Source organism: Xiphias gladius, chromosome 8 (assembly GCF_016859285.1).
Source record: "Xiphias gladius isolate SHS-SW01 ecotype Sanya breed wild chromosome 8, ASM1685928v1, whole genome shotgun sequence".
Classification (NCBI taxonomy): domain Eukaryota; kingdom Metazoa; phylum Chordata; class Actinopteri; order Istiophoriformes; family Xiphiidae; genus Xiphias; species Xiphias gladius.
Genome location: NC_053407.1, coordinates 4,437,725 through 4,453,966, shown reverse-complemented (window position 1 = coordinate 4,453,966; position 16,242 = coordinate 4,437,725).

Here is a 16,242-nt window from a genome sequence, read left to right as displayed (position 1 = left end):
CTCTTTTCGTTTGACATCTAGGTAACTTGTAAGTTGCAGTTAAGATGAGACAGTAGCAGGTTGCTGAACTTTTAACCTTTGTGTGGCAGCCCCTCCTTTACATGCTCACTATTGTGTATAAAAAGAGCAGCTCTTTGATCATTTCTGTGGAGACCTGAGATCTCAATATGCTTTAGCCCATTTGTGAATGCTGTATGGAATAAAAGCCAAAAGACAGTTCTGAGTTTGTATCTGTTTATTAAAGATTTTCACGACAAACTTGGTGACAAGGATGTGATCTCATGAGTGAGTCAACGTGGGACTTGGAGGCTGACAGAGAAACTGTGCACAGTCAGGGTTTAGAGTCCTCTGCACCCTACCTCCCCTGAAAAACAGGGTGGAGAAGCAGGAATCTGAAGCCTAAGGATGGGGTCGAATCAAGGCTGAGATCCAAAGAATCATAGCAGAAAGAGCAACCGTGAATGTCTTTGTAGCAAAGTAAATAAATGATTCTTGCTTAACATTGTTAAGTATGATGTGATGACCCCCTAGGCCAGTGTCAAGGACTGCTAGAGAATCATAAATGCAAGTAAGAGATGTGACAAACTTGAGGCCAAGAGAAGTGACTTTGTGAAATAGTCAGAGTAAAAGGGAAAAAGAAAAAAAGAAAAAATCAGAAAATGGTGAATTTACAAGGTTTACGAGGACAAATTATGCTGCTAGTCTTGTCCAGTTGCACATATAGGTAACTCAGTTTGGGTTCCCTGAAGGAGGAAGTTTGAGTGTTAGACAATTAAAACAGCTTAAGAAAAGGATGGAAGAGCATGAGAAAAAGTATGAAAGAAAAGGGAAGGTATGTTGTGGCTGTTGTAAATCAGCCTTTAAAGCAGACCGGAAGGGATGGAACAGTTGGTACACAGAAGCCCAGATCAGGGACAAAAGAACATGTCAGGCAGGGAAAGGTAGGGATTCTAACAAAGTTTCTCAGTGTCTGAAATATGCAGCTCCCAACCTGGATGGTCGTCCACATCACAAATGCCCGAATCAACAGGCACAACCTGAAGAGGATCTGCGACTGCCTGGTGCAGAGGAGGCATGGAGGACCCCTCACCTGGGTACAGTCCCAGAGATGTGCAGGCCATAACATCGAGGGAAGGAGAACCCCCATAAAGGAGAGACTGCGCAGAGCCCTCTACCCAACTCTTCCCTCCCCCTATGGCCCTGGGGTTTTCAACCTCCCCATGCTAGAAATGGTGGGATAAGATAATGACATTGTTCAGGTGCACATACCATGGACATTGGTTGAAATGGTATAGGAGGCCAAGACTTGAGCCACCCAAGAGACAATGCGGACAGAGTCTGTCACAACTTGAGAGAAATGATCATCGCTTTTAGGCCCACCACAGTGGAACTAAGGCACCTGATGATTCAGATACTAGGCCTCAGTTGGTCAAGGCTGGAAGAAAACTTCCCCATGGGAGAAATGAGACCAGGAGAAATGGAAATAAACGGCAACAACCCTTGGTGGAAATCATGCTTACAGGAATGCTATTTTCAGACCGATGGCATGGAACAGAACAGCGTTCCCACAAACAATGGACCTAAAAAAGTTGGCAGAGTGCGTCCAACAACCTGAAGAAAGCTGCTCTGATTATATGGCCAGACTAACACAATGCACACAGCAGTCTCACACAACCAGAAGCTACACAAAGAGCCAACCTAAAACCTTGGGAGGCACATTTGAGGGATCGCTTTGTGACTGGATTGTGACCAGAGGATAATAAAATGTTCGAAAAGCACTGTGTGGGTTGGAAAAACTGGCAGATTAACCACAATGTTGGATCGTGCCATTTACACTGAACAGCGACAAAGAGTGCAGCAGAAGACAAGGAGCTCTAAAAAGGAAAAGCAACTGCAGATGGTGCAAATGTTGATCCTAGAGAACAGCATGCAGAGGCAGGGGCCAAGGTGAATTCAGAGGGGGCCGAGGCCAAGGCCAAGGACGCGGACCTGGCAGAGGTGGGGGAACAAATGATAATGCATGATACGTGTGTGGCAAAATGGGTTATTGGACCAAGGACAAACTTCTGTCCGAAAAGAAAGGACAAACGATTTGAGGAAGAGTGACTGGCTATGGAGGCCAGGGTTGGGAAGAACCTGACAATCGACAACACGTGAGAACACCCCTACACATACAAAGATACAAATTAGAGTTAGTGAACCAAGCTACAGAATACCTTGAGGAAAAGCAAAACACACCAATAGTAGGAACATTTGCACATTTAACTTCTGAAGCTTAAAAAAACCTTACCTACGATGACACTTGATGTAGGAGGACAACAAATAACATTTCTTGTTGACCCAGGGGCCACAGCTTTTGTAATTCTTAAAAGGGAACATACAAAAACAACAAAATTAAGTGAAAGAGAACTTTCTGTGGGAGCTAACGGACATTTAGTTTCTGAACCCTACATCATGCCACTAACAGTTGTAGGTGAAGTTAAAGGATTCATTTTTGTTCTCCAAGTGTTGTCCTGTAAATCTCCTAGGCTGAGATTTAATGTGTCGACTGGGCATTGTTTTGACTGCTACAGAAAAAGGAGTCACCATAACGAGTGGCAATGGCAAAACAAAGCTCAAGGCTTTGTGGGCGACTTCCTGTTGAATCAAGCACACATACACATGACAATACCTGACATTCAGTTCACGGCCTTTGATGCGTAGCACTGTACTGCCTATGTGTCTAATGGTCCAGATAAGGAATATGAATATGATTGGTATAAAAGAAGTGCAGATAAGTTGAGTATTGAGTACACGTATTGGTCAGAAAATAAGTGTGCAGTGGAAATGATTTTACTTGATGATGCTTACAGAAACTTTTTCCGTATGTATGACTCATCTCCTCACTTCTCCCGTGCCGGGTGGCGGCTGTGATGGGAGGATCTGGGTCTGTGGCTTCAGAAATGTAGATGTGCTACAGACTGGAGAGTGGATAAGAAAACGGGGAAACTATATAAAAGTGCACTTGTAGGGACATATGCCAAATTTCCACACATGAGCATAGAGGAGTACTGTTAGTACCAGAAAGAAATGATTTCACCAGTGTATCACAAGCGTCCTTGACAGCAGAATCAGAACAAATACAGGACTTCCCTAAACATTTCTTGTCACAAAATAAATACGATGTAGGGTTGATGGCAAACACGGCCCCAAGTGAAAATCAAAATCGGATTATCGCCCTTGTAAACAGAAACAGCCATTAAAACAAGAAACCATCGATGGTATCACACCAGTCTTTAACCAACTGGTGGAGAAGGGGATTATAGTTCCCTGTGAGACATCCCCTGTCAGAAGATCCAACCACCAGGTTAGCCTGATGATTGGTGTTTTGTACAAGACTTGCAAGCAGTAAACGCAGCTGAGCATCCACGAACATATATTGTACCAAATCTGCACACAATTTTGTCTCAAGTTACAGCCAACAGCAAATACTTTTCAGTATTTACCAGTAGAAAAAGACTTGCAATACTGGTTTGCATTCTCATTCCAAGGTAAAACCTGGACCTCGACAAGGGTCCCACAGGGTTTTTGCAGATTTCCTGCAATTTACAACGCAATAAAGGAATGTTTAGAACAATTAACTCTGCTGCAGGGAAGCACACTTTTGCAGTATGTAGACGATCTTTTAATGTGTTCCCCTACAGAGCTCGCATGCAAGGAAGACACACTAGCGCTGTTTGAAGCAGGTAGCAAAACACAGGGAACAAGGCCAGCTTGAGGAAGTTACAGTTTGTTCAAAAACAGGTGACATTTTTAGGTCACACAATCACGGAAGAAGGAAAGTCCCACGGAAAGTCCCTATCAGCAGATAGAGTGCAGGCCAAACAGGCTATACCAGAACCAACCACAAAGAAACAAGTCATGAGTTTTCTTGTTATGACATCATAGTGCAGACAGTGGATACCTAACTTTGCAGAAATCAAGGCCCCGCTGGCTGCAATAGCGCATGGAAAAGGATTAATGGTTCATCAAAAGATAATATGGACACCTGAAGCACAAGAGGCATTTGTGAATCTGAAAACTGCATTACAAACCACACCAACACTGGGGCTACCTGATATGACAAAACCATTCACTCAGTCAGTAAGTGAAAGAAATTGTTACATGGATTCTGTTTTGTCACAAGAACATGGCGGAGAGCAGAGGCCTGTAGCTTATTTCTCATCCAAATTAGATTCTGTTGCACAGGGACTACCTGCTGTGGCAGCAGCAGAAAAGGCCATTATAGCCTCAAGAGAGTTGGTAGGATAGCTTTGACAATTTTGGTTCCACACATTGTACTTCAAATCATATTAGAGCAAAAGACAGCACATCTCTCAGCTGCACGATGGCTGAAATATAACACAATTTTACTTGAGTTACCAAATGTTCATGTAAAAAGATGTACTGTGTTTAACCCAGCTACCCTGCTTCCTCTTCCAGGTGATGGTGAGCCAGACAACTGTATTTCTGCAATAACTGAAGTTTGCTCCCCCAGGTCAGACATGCAGGAGACTCCACTCCCAAATGCTGATCTTAAGCTGTTTGTAAATGGTTCAGCCTCTCGTAATCCTGACACAGGCAAAAACAGAGCAGGATATTTTGTGGTAACAGTGCATGATATCATTGAGACAGAGCGTCTTCCATCAAAGTATTCTGCACAAGCAGCAGAGCTTGTGGCCCTGACAAAGGCCTATGAACATGTTAAGGCTAAAACATAGACATTTACCCTGACAGCAGATACAGTTTTGGTGTCTTCCATGACATTATAGAAAAACTGAAAATTCTTAACATCCACAGGCAAACCTATTGCACCTCATGCTTTAAGTGTCCACATTGCTCGAGGCCATACAACAACATGCAAAAGTAGCAATACGTAAAGGTGATGCTCACACTAACCAAACAGATCCTATCTCAATAGTATGATGGAGCCGCAAAAGCTGCAGTACAAAGGAAATATTAAACACACAAGTTGCCATTCTAGCACACACAGAAACACCATATGCTGATCTGAAAGACCTATAGAGTAGAGCTGATAACACAGAAAAACAACTTTGGCGTAAAAATTTATGCATTATGAACAATGGTATCTGGTACAGCCCTGAAGGAGATAGACCATGTCTTCCCAAATATTTGTTTCCATTCTATGCTAAGTTGACACATGGCAAGGACCGTGTGTCAAAAGGGGGAATGCTATCAGTTATAAACAAATATTGGCAAACAAAAGGGTTCTCAAATTACTCCCAAAGATTTTGTCAACAATGTGTAATCCATGCAAAAAACAATGCAGGATGGGGACAGCAAATGCCTCCTGCAGTGCTCCCAACACCAGAAGGACCATTTGAACACCTCCAGATGGATTTCATTGACCTCACACCCAGTGAAGGCAAATCACACTGTTTGGTAATTGTTGATATGTGGTCAAAAAGGGTGGAGGCTTACCCCACTGCGAAGGTTGATGCAGGAACAGTGGCTAGGATTTTAATTACAGAAATCATTCCTGGTTTGGGCAAAAATTAACAGTGATAACGGTACATGTTTCGTGAGTAAGGCAGTAAGACATGTTGTGAGTATTTTGGAATCAACATAAAGTATCATTGTGCTTATCTTCCCCAGAGTGCAGTGCAGTAGAGCAGGAAAATCGCACATTGAAAAGCAAACTGAACAAGTGTTGTGAGGAAACTGGACTGAGTTGGACAAAAGCACACCCATTAGTACTTACAAATGAGTGCAAGAAGTAGGGTCAGGAGTGGACTGGAAAGCGCCAAGTTATCTCAGCCCATACCAGGTGCTCCTGATGACAGAAACAGCTGTAAAAATCGCTGAGAGAGCAAAGTGGGTCTATGCCAGACATTACAAGACGGTTAAACTTGAGGCTAACCCTCCAACAGCTGACCAAACGCCCGACACACAGTAAGACAACTCAAACTGTCCCCAGCTCTGTGTCACCACCCAGGGAGGTTAGAGAGATAGCGCTAGGCACCCTTGTCTCCCAGGCTCAAGAAAGGGGGCCCAGAGATTTAGGTGATAGAGTGGGGACTCTGTTTTTGTGAGAATGGCGAGGCTCGATGGAGGACCAAGACCTATGCATCCCTTCAGATTACAAGGACGCAGCCTCAGAGGAAGACTATGTTGTATAAAATTGACAGCACTAGTGAATAGCCCCTCCTCCTCTGCATTGAAGAGCCCTGGAGAAATGACCAAAGGGGGAACATAACACATCCTCCACACTCCAACAGCCAAAAACTATGAATGACATGAGCAAGCTCCTCAGGTTGAAGGGTCAACCTGGAAGCCGGAAGAGGTCACAAAAAAACAATGCAACGAAAACCAAGTGTATGATCCACACAGTGGGACTTGATAAAATTGTATATGGCAAATGGATAACACACAATCCATGACACATCCAGACCAAATGTAACAGACATGGAAAAAAGTGATATTTTTACTACTGTGAGCATTTTATTCTCAAAGGGGGAATTGTAATAGCAAAATATAACTTTGATAAATGCATTATTGTCTTGTTCAACTTCATATACAAGTTTGGGGATGTGTTCCAGACATTGTGTACTGATAACCCAGTTCCTCTTTTCGTTTGACATCTAGGTAACTGGAAGTTGCAGTTGAGACAGTAGGAGGTTGCTGAACTTTAACATATGTGTGGCAGCCCCTCCTTTACATGCTCACTATCATATATGTATATGTATGCTTGAGCCCATTCGCAAATGCTGTACGGAACAAAAGCCAAAAACAGTTCTAAGTTTGTATCGGTTTATTAAAGATTTCCACGACACTGCCATAATTAGAAAAGTATCAAAATGCATCCCATTACAACTGGTGGTACCAATTCAAAAGACATGTCATGCATTAAAAAATATTTTGAGGATAAGAAGTCTTTCAATCACATCCCTGGAAATGACATTGTAGTATCTACTTTCCAATAAACTGAAATGGAAATAAGATGTGTGCTGCTCTGCTCAAGAGAGGTCAATGATGCCAGAGTCTTTCTGTTTTACACTGACCTCAAGTCTGGATAGCCTTTGTCCTCTATCCACCGCTAATATTGGCAAGTAGCTAAGTCTCTGAACCACTCAGATACAACCAGTCTCCTCTGGTTAAGGGTACATCAATCTATATGGTAAGCCATTTAAGTGCCCTGGAAAGCAAAACATGTAGCAATCCCTCTCTGCTCCCATACCTTTCTCGGCCTCCTCTGCTCAATGGCTCAACACCTCCCTCAATCAACCCTCTAGCTGAGGGCAAGGCACCAAAAAGCCGTCCTACTACATGTACGCCGGACCCCATTCCCACTAACCTCCTCTAAGCTAAATCTTACACCATTGTAGCTGCATCACACACGTGCTAAAGGCTTCACTGGCCTCAGGAACATTTCTAACTGCATTCAAACGGGCTTAGGTAACACCTCCGCTCGAAAAGCCTTCACTCAAGCCTTCACACCCTGCTCAAGTTGATAACTATCCACCAGTTTTGTTACTACCATTCTTATCTAATGCTATTTAAAGGGCAGTTTTCAAACAGGCTTCAGAGTTTGTCTCACAGAACCAAATCAGTCGGGCTTTAAGAGCAACCACTTCAATGAAACCACTCTGTTGTCCATGACAGAAACCCTAAGGGCAGACAGAGCTGCAGCTCAGTCCTCGGTCCTTATCTTGGAATTCTTGACCTATATCTTATTTGGGCCCCTTCTCGTTACAATATACATCACCTCCTTGGGTCCAATTACCCGCCTGCATGGCTCCTCATATCACAGGCTGTCTATTCTGCCTTATTTCAGTATGTTATCTGAGTAAGGCCAACTCTTGCTGTCAGTCTTCCTACTACAGTGCAGATAAATGTTGATTTTTGCTTTCTCCAAAATACCATAGAGCTTACACAAATTGATTAGGGGACAGATGTTTCATTTAAAATACTTCATTTAAAAGTTGTAATTGTGTTTTGCATACTAAAAATAGCATTCAAATTGCCAAACACTTGCTGGTTCCAGCCTATCAAATGTGAAGATATGGGAAAAAAGAGTTCAGGGCTCCTATTTTACAACTTTTCCTAGTGTGGAGCTCTTGGAACCTCAAACTTTGACCATTCCTTCAGCTTTACATATTATCTTTCTATACACAACTGTTTCTTTATTTTCCATCAACTTACCTCATTTCCTAGAGCTAATGGTGTCCCCATTCTTCTGTCTTCTTATACAAGAATTGGGCCTCATGCTCGCGCCACCCCATGACTCCACACACTATCTCTGACACCATTATGTTTTGAAACACATATATCATTGCAAAAAATAAAATCTATAATAAAAGTAAATATTTCACACATTTTCCCCACCTTTGTGACATATACAGTATGTCATACTCTCATATTGCCCCTACTACCTGTTGGCAGAGTCCATCAAGCCAGACAGCAACCCACCGCCTAATGGATACTGCAATCATCAAGACGATGACTATCGCACTGATGGAACTAACAGCAGTAATGAACACAGCTTGGAAAACATCCTCTCCCTGTTTTGTGGGGAGCAGGTAAAAGCCACCCTGTGTTCCTGTCCCTTCAAAGTATCCTTAAATGATCAACAAATGCTGACTGCTAAATATTTGGTGAGGTCTACTAAAATCAAAAACTGTGACAAACAATGATAATGAAACTTTGTGGGGGTAAGGTTAACTGGGAACATCTTTTCCTATTTTCCTTCTCAGTGTAATATTGCTAAACACTTTTTTTTGCTAACATAGTATTCAGCAAGCAGACAATTAACTAAACTGGATCAAATTCAAATAACAAAGGTACAGTTTTAAGGGACCAGACACAGTGCATAAGTATTAAAGATACATAATCATAACATAACACGGATATATATTGGGAATGTAATGATCTTCTGGCACGTTTTCTTCAACCTACCGTTGAGGGTCATCACTGTGAAGAGGTTACTATCACTTTCGATGAACAGTGATCTGGGTCAATTGTCTTCCATAATGAGTATGTCAAAACAATAGTGTGTATGTAGCCTGAATGTGTCATGGTTGGGGAACTCCATTCTGTCACTGGCTTCACCAAATGGAGTACCTTCAACCATGACACAGCCAGCGTGTGACTTACATAAGTGAATATGTACCTTGTAAAGGCTTCTCCAGAGCTCATATCTTAGTCTGTGTTTTGTCTTTTAGCCCTCATCTGATGACAGAGCATCCAAACAGTCCTTGAGGAGCTTGGGGTGACTTGTCCACACAACATCCGGGCCTATTCGTACTAAAATTATCTCAACTTTGAGGGTTAGTGTGAAACGCAGAGTACATGCAACTTTGACTTTATTTGGGTCATTTTCATTAGGGACTGAAAAAACACACACCATCTCATACTCCTTGGTCCTGTTTGGTGTGGGTCATGAATTGTTGCAGTGGTTTTACATGGCAACTGTCGGTGAACTGATATACTAGCTATGGGCAAGTCATGCTTCTCATCATTCTCTTCCAAAATGTCCCATTCGTCTCTTAACAATTCCTCCTTTGATGTATTAAACAATTCATTAGGTCTGGGCCAGTATCGGTCAAAAAGTCAATGTTTACTTCTTCCCGTGGTAGATTAAAACTCTTTACAGATCTCAGCATCAGTAGGATCACACTCTGTGTCTACATTAGGGTTCACAGGAAATTGTCCATACACAGAAGTTTTCATTTTCCTGACCATGGATTGGATTAAAGGGAACACACAGCATGAGGCAATCATTGCACGATAACTATCAGGGCAACAACTGTCCCTAGCCCTGTTAGAGAAGCTCTCCAGGATGTTGAGAACAGCCAATCCCACCATGACTGTACTTCTGATTATCCCTGAGTGTTTCTTACATGTTCATCTCGTAATTTAGTTAAACTGTTCATTGCCTTTGTTATATCTCCATCTGTTCCTGTGTGCATTGGGATGTGCAACACTCTTCTTCAATGCAAGTGCACACTCCTTGTTCTTTTGCCAACATAGTGTCAAGGATGAACCTATTCTGAAGTGTCATAGTGCTGGTGGCATGTAACTGCTCCCTAGTGTGATTTACAGGCCAATACTATGTAATTATAGATCTCTGTTGGTTGTACCACAAGTAATTCATCCAATAAGAACTTTTTATGTGTTTGCGTCCATGGAAAGAGGGGGCCATAGTTTACTGCTTCATGAGTTATGGCCAGATATTCATCAGGTATTCCCCATGGCCATCCAGTAACTGTAAGCCAGAAGTTAGGATCTAACACTTCCTGTTTGGGATTTAGCACTTCCCTTTTAGCCCTAGTTGTGTGGTTAGTAAGATTAATTACCGAAACTGTTAACATAATCAGTGCACATATACCAGTCCATCCTTTCTAGCCTACTCCTTGTCACAATACCAAAATATTTCTACTATTGGAATTGTACCCTTTGAGTAAAATGGTATTGAGCAAGTGTTCCACAATATAGTCCAATTGGCTTCCCTGCGCAACTCAGCATACCCACCATTCTATGCTACCTCCTGACACTTTATCTACGCTGCTTCTGCCCTCGAACATACCGTGTCTTCATGTTCATCAACATAACGGCACTCATTTTGGGCCCCAGAGCTGCTTTACCTTGTCTGTCCTGTTCTTGTAAGCTCATTCATTATTTCTTCTAGCTCCTTGCATCTTATATTTCAAAATGTAAACCCAATATTTTTGGGCACTTTCACTGCTGGTGGCATTAAAACTTCCTCTTTTTCCACCTGAAAAAACGCATCTTGACATTCCTCATAATGTTTAACCATAAGTTGTGGACCAATGCTGGACACATAATACAATACAGAGTGCAAGCTACATATTTTTGTGGGCGACAAAAATAGACAGTAAACTTTCAACCATCGATAGAACATGTTTGTCTGCCATCATGATGTACATAGTTTATTCACTGTCAGTAGTTGTTCAATTTGTGCATCATTCTGAACTCTTCCTGTGTTCCGTCTGACCCTGTCACCTGTTGCTCATAAAACTTTCTGAATCAGCCTGTACAGAGTGATCACTCTGACATCGAATCTGTGCCATCACTACACCCATACATCTGCATCTCTCGTGTGTTGGCTGGCCTTGCACAGCAGGCCAGTTTCATACTTTTATAGTTATGTGGGAGTAAATGAAGGGTACCACACCCACTGCTGAGGCACAGCTGGCCAAAGGTGTTTAACCTTTGGTTGGGTTTGTCTTTGTGGCAATTGGTCTGGTATATATCTGCATCTGATGTTCTTGAACAACAGGACATATTCCTGTCAACAGCACCAGGACTCATATCATCACAGCCCTTGATCCCTTTGACACCCTCTTCTTTTTTTTTTTTCATATTTCCCCTGTTTGCTCATTCCCCCACTCTCAGCAGGGACGTCTTCCTCATCCCGACTCTCTGCTGCCCTCTGTAAGTTGTCTCCAGCCTCGTCCTGTGTTAGTCATGGCTCCTCACCTCAACAGTGGTTGAGGTGGTACCAGTTTTACCTTCAACCTTGAGTGCAGTGGGAGTTGTCAGGCTCTCCTTATAAGGTCCCATAAATAACCATGGTACATATTGAGGCTGGCCTCCTTTGGTTATCAAGGGAGCCATAGTGTATTGTTTATCTTCTTCTTCCCCTCTATCCTTCACTGCTCTACCACTGCCGGCCACCATTTGCCATTAAAGCTCATCCCACACTGCCATTGATCTATCCAGGTTGCTTTGATTTTTCTGCAGCATTCCTTCCACTGCTCTTTCACTCTCCTCTTCTCTCTTCTTTGCCTGTTTTCTATTCTCTATCCACAGGCACCCACACACCAGTCTTAATGTTTCCCCTGTATGGGAACCAGCTCCCAACTCCATATCATCCCAGCAATAACCTTGTGGTGTCAATGGCTTGTCTGATCGATACTCATCAACTGACATGGAACTCTGTGTTTGTCTTGATGTTGGTTTTTCAAACTCTTCTTCATTCTTCCAAGCTTTGAACCCATGTATTCCTGTTAAGCGCTAGCGGCTAATCATCTAAGTAATTCTGGCTCTTCATCTGATGGTTTTGTCTTGATCCATACTTTTATCTTTTCTACAGTTGTAGCAGTCTTATATTTTCTGGCCTTGTTGCTGATCTAATAATATTCCCCCACTTTCCACCTTACTCTCCTTGGGCTAACAGTAATGCACAGTCGGGGATGGATTAGTGGCCTTACTTCCCCTGGTATTGCAAACCCTTTCTGGGACTTCCAAAAAGGAACTTAGTGGGAGAGTTGCACACCCCTCCGAGTTCAGGCATATATTGTCCCTGGGTTTCAGCTGTCCACAGTTGTTGCAAAATTGCACCCACCATATTCTAGGAATAGAGTTTCTGATTGATCAGTTGTGTGATCTGATAATACTCAACCCCTTCTGAGTTTTTATATGTACGTTCAGTCCAAAGGTGTGCTCTGATTCCTTGTGTTTCAATATCCCCCACCTGACATTAATCATCCACCCAATTGTTGCTATCCACATTACCATAAATTAAATAGCTAATATAGATAAGAATATTTTCATACCCCACTCTGTCTGTTGTTTAATTTTTACTTCCTCCTTTCCCTCAAGTAATAATGTGAGTGGTTTCTGTTACAGTGTGGACACCTTGTGATTTTCAGCAGTGGCTCACACCCTTCTTGGAGTTTCTCTAAACAGTCCAAATACCATAACTATATCCCACAAGAATTTATTGGGATAGCCTATTCTCAACAAGGTCAATTCCTCTGTAGCTTCTCTTCCATGTGTTTACCAAATTTCTTTATTTCCCACACAATTTGTACCACCTCTAAAGTTTTATCTATCTCATTTCTTACTCTATTCTTCCCCCTTAGTGGTATATCCAACACTTACCTCCAAATCCAATTCAACCTTTACTCTTACTACACCTACACCATTTACTATATATTTCTCCCAATCCTGCACATTTATCTCTGTTTTGTTACTCCAAATCTCGCCTGGCACTTCTATCAACTCTTCTTTTTCAAATATCCAATTTTTCAGCTGATTCAACACTTAAGACTGACATTCCATTCACAAAATTTCTAACATATTCATACTCTAGATATAGCAGTGTGAGCAGCGGTATCTCGGTTTCTGGCCAGTGTCGTCATCCTGTAGACCCCTTGGCGATTTCCTGTTTATTCAATAAGTTTCTGTACATTCAGGCCTTCCCATCACTTCAAACATTCTCAAGAAAGGAAGCAGTATCCACAGAAGTAATGTTGACTAAAACCACCTGCAGACCTCTTCCTGATACACTTCCTCAACACAGAGAGAACGGTAGCCTGCTAAAGCAGGTCATGTACTGAAACAGAAAATTAGATTTTCGGATTTTCTGTTTCAGATCGTTCTGAATTGAATGTTTTAGAGTTTTAGACTATTGTTCAGAAAAAAAATAAAAAACAAAAAACAAGCAGTTTAAGACGCTATTTTGCGCTCGAGGAAGTTGTTTACTATTTTATCAGCTAAAAGATAAAACATTAATCTACAAATTGACAGATTCATCTAGAATTAAATAATCGTTAGTTGCAGCCTATTAGCAATGCAGAGCCACAAGGTTCCTGTGCTAGTCACCATCACATCTCATAATGCAGACCCTCCGTGGACAGGAGAATTGTTCACTTCACATCATTGTTAGCAAAAAGATCAAATATTAAGTATTAGGTATTTTAAACCACAATAACATTAAAGATTGATAAAATGTCCATGAAACGATGAAATTGCTCTTTAAAGCTAGGATAGTTTGTCATTCCAACCAATCACTATACCAGTGACTTGATGGATTCTTCTTTCTGTGAAATTATATGAACTAATCAATGAACTCATCTTACCCTAGCTAGATAAGACTTGTTCTTGTGGTATACTGAAAGCAGGTTCTCCTCAATGGCAATAACTTTCCCTTTCAAATTTTCCATTCCCTCCAACATAATGCTGCAATCATCATGCTTAACAGGGGAGGTATTGTTAGATAAATGATTTTTTTCCCTGCATTACTTAGTGATGCAACTTAATGTGATCTTAAAACGTCCCAACGCAGAAAACTGTTTATAACTTTCCCTTCTGTCCAATCAGTTTTTTATGGCAATTTTTTAATTTTATTTTCTCAGTATGGTTGTATATATATATATATATATATATATATATATATAGATAGATAGATAGATAGATACATAATATAAAACTTGTGAATACTACTGGGAATAGAGTTATAGATTTAAATCTATAACTCTATTCAATTGAGAATCCATTCCATTTCAAAATAAAACTAAAAACTAAAATAGAACTAAATAGCAGGGTCATAGTTCTTACAGGATTTGATGCTGTAGTTGTGGTACATGCTCCTCACAATACACGCAAACTTTTAAAATGTGATATCTAATTCCCAGATCACTGCTGCTTACTTGTGAACTTGCTATTTCTGGCCTGAAATCTTTACCAGCCGCCACAGAGTGGTTAATATTGTTTTCACCTTGTAAGTCTGTGTGTGTGTGTGTGTGTGTGTGTGTGTGTGTGTGTGTGTGTGTGTGTGTGTGTGTGTGTGTGTGTGTGTTTGTGTGTGTATGTGTCTGTGTGTGTTTGTGTGTGTTTATTTGTCTGTCTGTCTGTCCGTCTGGCTGGCTGTTTGTCAATGGACAGATTTTGTCTCCGCAGTAGCGTCAAAACCATTTAATTTGAACACAGCCCCCCTTCTTGGCTGTGGTAAATGTCCAATGAACATATGGTATGGTAACATGGTAACAGAGGGAAACTATTTGGTTTGTAAGATCTCGTATTTTGTTCACAATCAGAGGTTGGAGACATGTGCAGTCTCACCACCTCTAAATTTCCACTTCTCATTTATTCTGAGCACACCTTCAGACTAAACCTTCAGACTAAATGAGCAAAATGAAAATTTACTTTTTAAATAAATATTCTTTTAGGTGTTTGTATTTTGTACTTATTTGGTCAAAATTCTATGAAAAATACATTTTCGCTTCATTTTCTGAGATAGCATCCCCTGTATTAGATATCTCCTGGGGGATTTTTGGTTTAGACTGACTGTTATTAGATTAATCCAATATCTGTGTAGGTGGGCACTAAAAAAGTTAATCATATCATTATAGTTCCAAAAGCCACACAGTCACCTAACCAGCTGGGGACTGATGTTATTAGCCGTTGCTTTTTGCTGCACTGTGATTTGAGCACTTTTTACGTTACTCGGTTGCTCTACCTGGAGCCTGCATATCAGTTACTTTGTGTCCTGATTTGAAACAGAAATCCAAACCACATTAGGCGCATGAAAGAGAGACAGCTTATGTTCACTAGATCCCGTCCTCCATGGGGGCAGCTTGGGCCTAGAAGTTAGAGAAGCGGCTTGGGAACAAAAATTTGCCAGTGCAGCTGCAGCTGCCCACCGGTCTGGGTGTATGTGTATTTGCTCAATGCTTACTGCTCCTAGTGTGTGTTCACTTCTCACAGAAGGGTTAAATGCAGAGGTCAAATTCCTGTGTGTGTAAAACATGCTTAGCAAATCTTGTTCTTCTATTTCTTTCTACAATACAGGACAAACACAGCAAAGAGTGTACGGGAGCTGGTTATGACTCTGCAGGTGTTGAAATAACATGAACTAAAAGTAATATATGTTAGGAATCAATTCTAACGTTAACAAGCTAGGCTGATTAGCATCTACTTTCCAACTGAATTACAAACTTAATAGCACAACATATTTTCACAAATGTTTAATGTTGTAAAGGGAAGGATGTCTAAAGTCAGTAATGGTACACAACCAGCTCTATGTAGGCTTGTTGAAAAAGGTTTGACAAAAAGTGACAGCACATCTCCTAGTAACACAGACACAGAGAGATAAGGTTGTGATGTCACGTCCAGGCTAACAGGGGAACTTAAAGCATAGGAACTCAGTTATCCTTGACATATAACTTACTAACACTCTGTTTTAAAGTTATTTTTTCTGCTTTCTAATTCTGCTTTTCTAATTCTTTCTAATCTCTGCAGTCTAAAAACATTCGCTTCTCCCAGTCTAGCTGTTATCACAGACATGTTTGAATCTAAGACAGTCCCTTTACCTGACTCCAATCCCCCGGGAAGGGAGGTGGGTTAAGCAATTTTGGCGTAGTGGCCAAGCCGGGTTACTACAGTATGTGACGCACACTGGCCTAAAAATCAGTTTAAACATAAATACTGAATAAACAACGACATTAGACTGTTTTT